Below are 12,104 nucleotides of genomic sequence, written 5' to 3' on the forward strand. Positions count from 1 at the left end.
CAGTATGTTATTCATTACATTATGCCCACCGATGAAACAGTTTTCTGATGAATTCCATTCGCCTGCCCATTCTCATTTTTGATGAGACTATAAACATATGTTAAATTAGTTTTAGGACAAGCTATAATTGTCACTGGCCAAGGAAGCTGATGTAAAATACCTATCTTAGATGTACAAAATTGGCTAATTGCTTCAACAAAATGAATTATTTCAATTAAAATATTATAAGTTTAATTCAGTAAATACACCCCAGTGTTGCAGAAATTGGAACTCTTATCCGAATAATTTGTAAACGCTCAGTGTACTTTCGTTCTAGCACTTTCACTCACAAATAAACTTCCAGAATTCAGCAGCAACAAGGGGACCCCATAATTATTGAGCAAAATAATGCTAAGAAGTCTGCTTTTCCTCTTGATTAGTATGGTTTCATGAACACTAGTCATTACTCTTCTGTGCTCCCTGATGGCAAATGTTGGCAATAAATTGACTATGGAAAGCATCACACCAAATTTGATGCAGGTCCATAAAATATACGCAATGGGTGAAATTTTGCGGCCCAAGCCGCCAGCAGGGTCTTCCGGTGCCGCCAAAGTCAATGGACTTTTGAATGACTCACCGCATTTTCCAGCCCCGCCCCCGCTGCAACAGGACCATAAAATTTCACCCAATGTTCGCAACCTAATTACATCCTTTACCACATGTATTTGGCATGAAAAATTGTTCAGTCTAGCAATGCAACTGCATAGGGTTGTGGCAAATGCAGTGCCAAATCTTACTTGGAGTTCTGTTTTTGTGGCTATGCCTATGAAACCATACATATTGACACCCAATGCTCTTCTCTAATGCTAATATTTCAGTTATATCTTAAGCATCCTTTAAATGATTGGAGTTAATCAGATTCATGGGTTCATGAGACTAAAATCCTTGGCAGCAAAATTTGGCTCTGTTGCACCTGTTGATTGAATGTTGCAGGTGCTGCTTTTGGTTCCAAAATGGTATCCATGGCTAATGTGTACATTTCTGCTGTGGACCAGACACCATCATCAGTAGGGCGTTGGCACTGGAAAGCGTGCAGAATAGGCAGACTGTGACACCAATCCTTCAACGTCCAGCTGGTTTGTGACCATAGTACATCATGTGGGTCAAAGTCCATAATCCTGGTAGCAGTCATGATGCTTTCATTCTGCACATTCCAGTGTACCATTTGAATTTGAACCACAACAACAAACCAAAAGGTAACTACTACCACAGGGCTTATGCTTACAGTGCACAACTCATGCACATATGGGGATGAAAGCCATGCTGCCACGTGAAATGTGATCAAGTGGACCATTAGCATGCTTTAACCAACACTTCTGCTGACTGGACTATTCTGGAGGAGCACTGCAGTGCCCTGCATAGTGTGTGCTAAGACTCTTGGTGGCCTGCTGCATGGTACACAACCTTGCCATCATGAGGGAATGCCCTTGCTACCAGCTATTTGGTGACCAGCCTAGAAGGAGGATGTGAGAAGGCAACCAACACAGCCTCTTCTCTGGCCAGACTGTCCATGATCAACTCATTTGAGTGTGATACCACTAAAACACCACTCTAATTCTCTGCTCACCACATCTTCCCATTCCAAAGTCCTCATCTGAGTCCTCTGCAGCAAAGCTCATGTGAGAATGAGGTGAAGTTATGAATGTTATATATCAGTCATGATTGTTATACATTGTTGGTAGGTGATCCGTTCTGTTATTGCTACCCGTGATGTGCACTGCTTGGACACCGTTAAGCAGCGTTGTTGAAGTTACAAAGTGGTCATTGTTAACATATTGAACAATGTACATATTTACAGTAGAGGGTAAATGTATGGAGAGGACCCCATACTAGGTCCTTACATATTGCTACCTATCTCTAAACTGCCCTTAGCTCTAGGTCATGTGCCTTCTTAGATCACTGTGTGGGCAGTACTGTACTCAGTTCCATGTTAACCCTTTAGGTACCAGAATCTTCTATTACACCTCCCCCCAAGTCTTTATCCCCTGGATATTGAATGACATTAGTTTACTTACAGTTTGCTTCAAGTCTTACATTGCTATAAGTCTTGTGTACTTAACTTTAGTGTTGCAACTATAAACTATTCTAACTCTAAACTACTTCATGATTAACATTACAACATTAATAGCATGCATCAACAATGTTCTTACTCCCCCATCTCCCCACTTCAAGTCTTTGAAAATGGAGATTTGGGCGGTCTGGAGGTCTTGCACTACTGCCACCTTGGGAAAGTGGTAGGTTCTAGAGGTTCTTGATCTTGGTGGTGATTTGGAGGTTGTATCTGGATGTAGGCATGGCTGCATGTGCTTCTTCCATTGACGGATGCTGCACCACGCCTCGTCATTCTGGTTGATGTGGCAGTGATTTGTTGTAGTGAGTGGTGATTGATTCTTTCTGGGTGGACGAAAGTGGTGTTCATCAGGTTGTCGGAGGTGTTTCTTTCTCCTTTTCTGGCATCTAGAAGCTCTCTGAGGTTAACGGAGAGCAGTCCTCTGGATGGAGGAAGAGTAGGGAGGTAACTTATATCTGTGTAATTGTGTTTGTGAGGCTGCTACCTGGTTCCAGCTGATGCTATGGTTTCAGCACTCTGGTTGGTAGTTGTTGGGGCTGTGCGTTAGTCGGCATCTCTACCGTCTGCACCTTTGTCTCTGTGGAGGCAGAGGCTTCTCTGGAGGTCGTTCCAGCTCTGGCATCACCTCCACTGGGGGTGCTGTTGCAACCTTCTGTGTGGTGCGCTGGCCTGGCCCTTAGGTAGTTTTGGGGATCTGAAATGAAGAAGAACAGACCAGCTCTGTGAACAGAGAAGATATAAATAAAGTCAACATTTGAATGGTGTGTAGGATGAAGGTTGGGCCTTCAGGAGGATGCATTTCAGGCTGGGTGGAGACCTTGGTGGTTTTCACATCTGCCAGTTGAAGGAAATTGAGAGCTATGCAGGAGTCTGCAGTGAGTGAGTGAGAGAGAAACAATGTGGTAACTTACATTGAGAGAGTGTGAGAGAAACAGTGTGGTTATTTACAGCGAGAGAGTTTGAGAAAAACAGTGTGGTTATTTACAGTGAGAGCGAGAGGAACAGTGTGGTCATTTACAGTGAGAGAGTGAGAGAAAAACAGCTTGGTTATTTACAGCGAGAGAGTGTAAAAGGAGCGGGGCCTTTAACAGTGAGAGTGTGAGAGAAGCAGCTTGGTCATTTACAGTGAGAGAGAAACAGCATGGTCATTTACAGCGAGAGTGTGTGAGAGGAGCGGGGCCTATAACAGTGAAAGAGTGTGAGACCATTAAAGAGCGCGAGAGGGAAACGAGTGCGGAGAGCAGCTGATTGGTGAGTAGGATTGGTGAGTATTTCTAGCCTTTAAAGTAAAGTAAGGTCTTTAATTTGTGTTTCGATCTCTAGTCTTATTTTTTTTCTTTTTCTTAAAGATAGCTTGTTAAGTATAAGATCGATACTGGTGTGTATAAAAATAATTATAATAAAGTGTAAAGAGTGGGGATACTAGAGTAATTAATTAATAAATTGAACAAAATATGATAGCGATGGCAGGACGGATGATGTGTTGCTTCTGTCACATGTGGGAACTACTGGACACCAAGGTGATCCAGAACGAACACATCTGTACCAAGTGTTTGCAGCTCGAGGAACTTCGGATCCGAGTTAAGGAGCTGGAGTCCGAGCCGTAAACATTGTGCCACATCAAGGAGGGGGAAAGGTACCTGGACACTTTGCTCCAGGAGGCAGTTACACCCCTCAGATTAGGTAATTCAGATTTGGTCTGTGATCAGGGACAGGAGGGTGTGACTGCAGGTGAAGCAGGTTTGGGGATCCAGGAGGTAGCTTTCGAGGAGCCTCAGTCCCTGTAACTGCCCAACAGTTACAAGGTTCTTGCAAACTGTGTGGATGAGAGGGGGGACTGCAGGGAGGATGAGCGAACTGACCACGGCACCGTGGTACAGGGAGCCATACAAGTTGGGGGAGGAAATGAGAAAGTAGTAGTAATAGGGGACAGTGTAATTAGGGGGATAGATACTGGTCTCTGCAGCCGTGAGCATGAGTCCAAAAGGCTGTGTTACCTGCCCGGTACCAGGGTTAAGGACATCTCCTCAGGGCTGGAGAGGAACTTGGAGTGGGAGGGAAGGGATCCAGTTTTTGTCGTCCACGTTGGTACCAATGACATTGATAGAACTAGAAAGGATGTTCTGCTGAAAGAATTTGAACAGTTAGGAGCTAAATTAAAAAGCAAACTGGCATAGGGTAAATAAAGTCAAGGAGTTAAATCCGTGGCTCATAGATTGGTGTGGGAGGAATGGGTTGCAGTTCATGGGGCACTGGCACCAGTACTGGGGTAGAAGGGAGCTGTTCCATTGGGACGGGCTTCACTTGAACCATGCTGGGACCAGTATCCTGGTGAACCGAATAACTAGGGCTGTATAGAGGGCTTTAAACTAAATAGAGGGAGGGAGGGTTCTGGAAAGGGGATACGTAGGCTTACGAAGCAAAAGGACATGGCAGCCTTGCAGGGCAGTTATTTAGGCAATGATACCCAGAGTGTGACAGGAAAGGACAGAGTGTACAAACAAGAAAAAAACCAGCAACAAATAGGGTCAAAAGGGGAAAAAATGGTAATAAGGCAAAATTAATGGTTCTTTACTTAAATGCACATAGTATTCGGAACAAAATAAATGAATTAACGGCACAAATAGAGGTTAATGGGTATCATCATGACGGAGCCATTACAGAGACTTGGTTACACGGAGATCAAAGCTGGGAACTAAATATTTAGGGGTTTGTGACTTTTCGAAAGGACAGGCAGGAAGGAAAAGCTGGTGGGGGTAACTTTGCTGGTACGAGATGGAACAAGTACAATAACAAGAAAGGATCTTGGATCGGAAGATGTAGAATCCATATGGGCGGAGGTAAGAAATAAGGGAAAGAAAACACTGGTGGAAGTAGTCTATAGGCCCCTAACAGTAGCTATACCAAAGATCACAGAATAAATCAGGAGATAATAAGAGTATGTAAAAAGGGCAGTACATTAACCATGGGTGACTTTAATCTTCATATGGATTGGGAAAATCAAATTGGCAGAGGTAGACATGAGCAAGAATTCATAGAGAGTATTTGGGACAGTTTCTTAGCACAATATGTTGTGAATCCAACCAGGGATCAGGCTATTTTGGATCTGGTAACGTGTAATGGGGCAAGTTTAATAAATAGTCTCAGAGTAAAGGATCCCCTAGGAAATAGTGATCATAATATGGTAGAATTTAGCACTCAGCTTTGAGAGTGAGAAACTTGGGTCGGAAACAACTGTGCTAAACTTAAATAAGGGTAATTACAATGGAAAGAGGGCAGAGTTGGCAAGAATGTACTGGGAAAGGAGTTTAGCAGAAAAGACGGTTAATGAACAATAGCAGATGTTTAAGAAAAATAGTTCATGACTCTCAACAAAGATATATCCCAGTGAGGAAGAAGGATTCAAGGAAGGGGATAAACTAGCCATGGTTTACCAAGGAAATTAAGGACAGTATCAAATTGAAAGAAAAAACATACAATGTAGCAAAGATTAGTGGTAAGCAAGCGGATTGGGAAAGTTTTAAAAACCAACAAAAGATGACCGAAAAATAATAAAGAGGGAGAAAATAAACTTTGAGGGTAAAATAGTAAGTAATGTAAAAATGGACAGTAAGAGCTTCTTTAAATATATAAAAAGGAAGAGAGGGGCCAAAGAGAACATAGGCCCCTTAGAGAATGAAGCTGGGGAAATAATAATGGGGAACCAGGAAATGGCAGATGAGTTGAATAAATACTTTGCTTCAGCCTTCACGGTAGCAGATACTAATAGCATTCCAAAAATACTAAATAATCAAGGGGCAAAAGGTGGGGAGGAAATAAACACAATAACTATCACTAGAGAAAAAGTACCAGGGAAACTAATGGTTCTAAAGGCCAATAAGTCCCCTGGACCTGATGGGTTGCATCCTAGGATATTAAAAGAAGTAGCTACAGAAACAGTGGATGCACTGGTAGTAATCTTCCAAGAATCCTTAGATTCTGGATAAGTCCCAGAGGATTGGAGAACGTATTTGGCCAATGTAACACCCTTATTCAAAAAGGGAGGGAGACAAAAAACAAGTAACTATAGGCCAGTTAGCTTAACATCTGTCACTGGGAAAATGTTGGAGTCTATTATTAAGGATGTAATAGCAGAGCATTTAGAAATACATAATCTAATCAAGCAGAGTCAGCATGACTTCATGAAGGGGAAATCATGCCCAACAAATTAGAATTATTTGAGGAGGTAACAAACAGGATAGATAAAGGGGAATCAGGAAACGTAATATATTTGGATTTCCAAAAGGCGTTCGATAAGGTATGACACAGAAGGCTACTTAATAAGATAAGAGCCCATGGTGTTGGGGGTATTAAATTAGCATGGATAGAGGATTGGCTAATTAATAGAAGACAGAGAGTTGGGATAAGGGGGGCATTTTCGGGATTGCAACCTCTAACCAGTGGAGTGCCACAGGGATCAGTGCTGGGGCCTCAATTATTTACAATATATATTAATGACTTAGATGAGGGAAGTGAATGTACTATCGCCAAGTTTGCGGATGACACAAAAATAGGTAAGAAGGCAAGAGGATGACATGAGGAGTCGACAGAGGGATACCAAGTGGGCAAAAACTTGGCAGATGGAATATAATGTGGGAAAATGTAAGGTTATGTACTTTGGCAGGAAGAATAGAGGAGCTGAATATTATATAAATGGAGAAAGGCTGTAGCACAGAGGGATTTGGGAGTCCTTGTGCATGAATCCCAAAAAGCTAGCACATAAGTTCAGCAGGTAATAGGTAAGGCAAATGGAATGTTGGCCTTTATTTCAAAAGGAATGGAGTACAAAAATAAGTAGGTCTTGCTAGACCATACCTAGAATAGTGTGAACAATTTTGGTCCCCTTATCTAAGGAACGATATACTGGCATTGGAGGCAGTCCAGAGAAGGTTCACTAGGTTGATAAAAGCAAAAAACTGTGGATGCTGGAAATCCAAAACATAAACAAAAATACCTGGAAAAACTCAGCAGGTCTGACAGCATCTGTGGAGAGGAACACAGTTAACGTTTCGAGTCCGAATGACCCTTCAACAGAACTAAGGAAAAATAGAAAAGATAAATATAAGCTGATTTAAGGGGGAGGGGTGGGACAAGTAGAGCTGGATAGAGGGCCAGTGATAGGTGGAGATAACCAAAAGATGTCATAGACAAAAGGACAAAGAGGTGTTGAAGCTGGTGATGTTATCTAAGGAATGTGATAATAAAGGTACAGATAGCCCTAGTGGGGGTGGGGTGGGGGGAATGGATCGAAATAGGCTAAAAGGCAAAGATAAAACAATGGATGGAAATACATTTAAAAATAATGGAAATAGGTGGGAAAAGAAAAATGTATATACATTATTGGAAAAAAGAGGGATCGGAAAGGGGGTGGGGATGGAGGAGAGAGTTCATGATCTAAAATTGTTGAACTCAATATTCAGTCCGGAAGGCTGTAAAGTGCCTAATCGGAAGATGAGGTGCTGTTCCTCCAGTTTGCGTTGAGCTTCACTGGAACAATGCAGCAGGCCAAGGACAGACATGTGGGCATGAGAGCAGGGTGGAGTGTTGAAATGGCAAGCGACAGGGAGGTCTGGGTCATGCTTGCGGACAGACCGAAGGTGTTCCGCAAAGCGGTCACCCAGTCTGCGTTTGGTCTCTCCAATGTAGAGGAAACCGCATTGGGAGCAGCGAATGCAGTAGACTAAATTGAGGGAAGTGCAAGTGAAATGCTGCTTCACTTGAAAGGAGTGTTTGGACCCTTGGACGGTGAGGAGAGGGGAAGTAAAGGGGCAGGTGTTGCACCTTCTGCGGTTGCATGGGAAGGTGCCGTGGGAGGGTGTTGAGGTGTAGGGGGTGATGACCAGGGTATCCTGGAGGGAATGATCCCTGCGGAATGCCTCCGGGGGGGAGTGAAAGGAAGATGTGTTTGGTGGTGGCATCATGCTGGAGTTGGCGGAAATGGCGAAGGATGATCCTTTGAATGCGGAGGCTGAGGGGGTGATAAGTGAGGACAAGGAGGACCCTATCATGGTTCTGGGAGAGAGAGGAAGGTGTGAGGGCGGATGCGCGGGAGATGGGCCGGACACCGTTGAGGGCCCTGTCAACCACCGTGGGTGGAAAACCTCGGTTAAGGAAGAAGGAAGACATAACAGAGGAACTGTTTTTGAAAGTGGCATCATCAGAACAGATGTGACAGAGGCGAAGGAACTGAGAGAATGGGATGGAGTCCTTACAGGAAGCAGGGTGTGAGGAGCTGTAGTCGAGGTAGCTGTGGGAGTCAGTAGGCTTGTAATGAATATTGGTGGACAGTCTATCACCAGAAATTGAGACAGAGAGGTCAAGGAAGGGAAGGGAAGTGTCAGAGATGGACCATGTGAAAATGATGGAGGGGTGGAAATTAGAAGCAAAATTAATAAATTTTTCCAAGTCCAGACAAGAGCATGAAGCAGCATCAAAGCAGTCATTGATGTACCGGAGAAAGAGTTGTGGGAGGGGGCCGGAGTAGGACTGGAACAAGGAATGTTCCACATATCCCATAAAGAGACAGGCATAACTGGGGCCCATGCGGGTACCCATAGCTACACCTTTTATTTGGAGGAAGTGAGAGGAGTTTAAGGAGAAATTGTTCAGTGTGAGAACAAGTTCAGCCAGATGGAGAAGAATAGTGGTGGATGGGGATTGTTCGGGCCTCTGTTCGAGGAAGAAACGGAGAGCAATCAGACCATCCCGGTGGGGGATGGAGGTGTAGAGGGATTGGATGTCCATGGTGAAGAGGAGGGGCCAGGGAACTAGGTTGCATCCTGGGTATGGAAGGATTTTTTTATGAGAAGAGGTTGAATAGGTTGGGCCAGTACTCATTGGAATTTAGAAGAATGAGAGGCATATGAATCATATAAGATTCTTAGTGGGCTTGACAGGATAGATGTTGAGAGGTTGTTTCCCCTTGTGGGACAGTCTAGGACCAGAGGGCATAATCTCAGAGTAAGCGGACGTCTGTTTAAAATAGAGATGAGGAGCAATTTCTTCCCTAAGAGGGTAGTCAATCTGTAGAATTCTTTACCACAGAGGGCTGTAGAGGCTGGGTCCTTATGTATATTCAAGGCTGAGATAGATTTTTAATCAGTTAGGGAATCAAGGATTATGGGGAAAGGGCAGGAAAATGGAGTTGAGGATTATCTGATCAGCCATGATCTCATTGAATGGCAGAGCAAACGCGATGGTCCGAATGGACTACTTCTGCTACTACGTATTATGGTCTTATGGTGTCCACATGACACACATCAGCTGCAGAATTGTCGCTGTACCTCAATGACTCCTGAATCATACCAATGACCAGGAGTTGGACTTCCCTTGCACCACAGAGTGGCCTCTACTTTGTGGATAGCTCTTGGGTTGTCTGTGGGGTGCCGAGGTCACGACTGGCACAGCTTACTTAAGTGTCCCTGTCTGCGGCAGTGGAAGCATTTGGCAGCACTCACAGGACATTGGTCTTCCTGTGAGTACGCTTCTCACTGCAGCTCAATATTCCTTGATATATGACCTCTCAGTTCTGCTATAATTCTAGTAAATCTTTTTGCACTTTCTCCAGTACCCCTATATTCTAGTCATAATATGGAGACCAGAACTGTTCAGAGTACTCCAAGAGTAGTCTAACCAAAGTTCCATACAATTTTAACATACTTTGCCTACTTTTCAATTCTGTCCCTCTAGAAATGGACCACAGTGCTTTGTTTGCTTATTCTCATTAACCTCTGTTGCTACTTTTAATTATTTGTGTATCTTTACCCCTTGACCCCTTTGCTCCTCTACCACATTTAGACTATTATTATCCAAGCAGTAAGTGGCCACCTTATTCTTCCTACCTACAGTACCTCACATATATATTTATATATATTTCCCAATTAAATGCCCATTCTGCCAGTTTATTAACATCTTCCTGTATTTGTTGCATTCTTCCTTTGTATTAACTACACCCCTCAATTTGGTATCTTCTGCAAATTTAGAAATTATGCTTCAGATATTGAGAACTTATAGTTATCAGCAAAGATTGAACAGGCTGGACTTCTTGGGAAAAGGTATGTAGTGAGCAGGAAAGCGATGTGCAATAGTGTTCCCAGAAGGGACAGAAAGAGGGAAATCCAGGTCAAACAGTGAAGCGGGGTTAGACCTCATTTCCTACATTTTCCGCTGCAATCCAACAAACACAAAGGAGAATTCCTCCAACTGCTCATTCATGTGGGATAATGGAAGAAACATCTGTGAGAAGAAAGTGGTCAGAGCTGGATATAAGTTGTTATGATTGATCAATATCTAAAATTTCGCAAGGTAACTTTAAGGATTTATGATTAATATATAGAACTTTATTTTAGGTGTGGCTATTCACCATCATCAGCACCAGGCTGCTGCCTGGTCTGGAGGTTATTAACTATGAGGAGAGGTTGGAGAAACTCGGATTGTTTTCACTAGAGCGACGGAGATTGAGGGACGACTTGATAGAAGTTTACAAAATTACGAGTGGCATGGACAGAGTGGATAGTCAGAAGCTTTTTCCCAGAGTGGAAGAGTCAATTACTAGGGGACATAGATTTAAGGTGAGAGGAGAAAAATTTAGAGGAGATGTGCAGGGCAAGTTTTTTACGCAGAGGGTAGTGAGTGTCTGGAATTCGCTGCCAGAGGAGGTGGTGGAAGCAGGTACGATAGTGGTGTTTAAGAGGCAGCTTGACAAAAACATGAATAGGATAGGAATAGAGGGATACGGACCTCGGAAGTGCAAAATGTTTTAGTTTGACAGGCAATATGATCGGCGCAGGCTTGGAGGGCTGAAGGGCCTGTTCCTGTGTTGTACTTTTCTTTGTTTTTTGTTCTTAAATGGGCAGAGCCCATGAAAGTGAATAATCTTGGGAGATGAGATTGAAGCCCTGCAAGGTGGGCTGTTGTTGATGTCCAAATTGGAGCGACTTTTGGAGAAACTTCCAAGGTTAGATCTTACGGCTCCCTTCACTGAGCAAGTGTTTTAAATCTCAGACTTTGTCTAAATAAAATGTTATTGGTCCCTAACCGATCTTACCAACTTGGGGGTCTGGCCAAGGATCATAACAACTTGGACTCCCAAACTTCCCTGCTGCCCCACAGTTCCTAATTTCTCACCATTCTCTGAATTATCTTTCTTGATTTCAAAATGAATGATGCACTTGTCCACATTGAACACCATTTATTATAGTTTTGCTCATTCACTGAATCTATGCCCCTTTGCAACTTCTGCATAATTTTTGCAATCTGCATAATTCACTGCCCCTCTTAGCTTAATGTCATTTGGAAACTTGGATATACAACTTTCCATTCCTTTCTCTATGAATAAATATGGTGAAAAGTTAAAGCTCCAGAACAGATCACTTGTACAATATTTGTCAAATCCTTCCAATCAGGATACCTAGCCTTTACCCCCACTCTGTCTCCTGCCACCCAACCAATTTCCAATCAAAGTCAAAAGGCTCATTTTTGTTCTTAATCTTTTTGCCTGGAACCTTATTGAATACCTTCTAGAAGGGCATACAGATAACATCCGTAGACATCTTGTATCCATCATGTTAGTGACCGCCTCAAAAAATCAACTAAATTACTCAGGCACACTTCTAACAAAACTTTCTGATTGCATATATTTTTTCAAGTGCTCTGTTATTCTATCCCTAACGGTAGATTCTAGTAGCTTCCTCAAAACTGACCTTAAATTGATTTACGTATGTTTGTTTTCTCCCACCCTTAATTCCATTTAAACTTCAGTTGACTCAGTTTGCTATTGCCTTGTTTTCACTTTTACATGAAACAGACGTTTCTTCTTTGTTGATCAGTTATAAGCTATTTCTATGATGTTTCTGATTTATTGAGCAGCATCATTTTCTTTGTACCGGATCCCATCATACTTGTTCTTTGCAAATGACAGGACTGTGAAAAATGACCTACCTTCCCACAGAATGAT

Source organism: Cetorhinus maximus, chromosome 2, assembly GCF_964194155.1.
Source record: "Cetorhinus maximus chromosome 2, sCetMax3.hap1.1, whole genome shotgun sequence".
Lineage (NCBI taxonomy): Eukaryota > Metazoa > Chordata > Chondrichthyes > Lamniformes > Cetorhinidae > Cetorhinus > Cetorhinus maximus.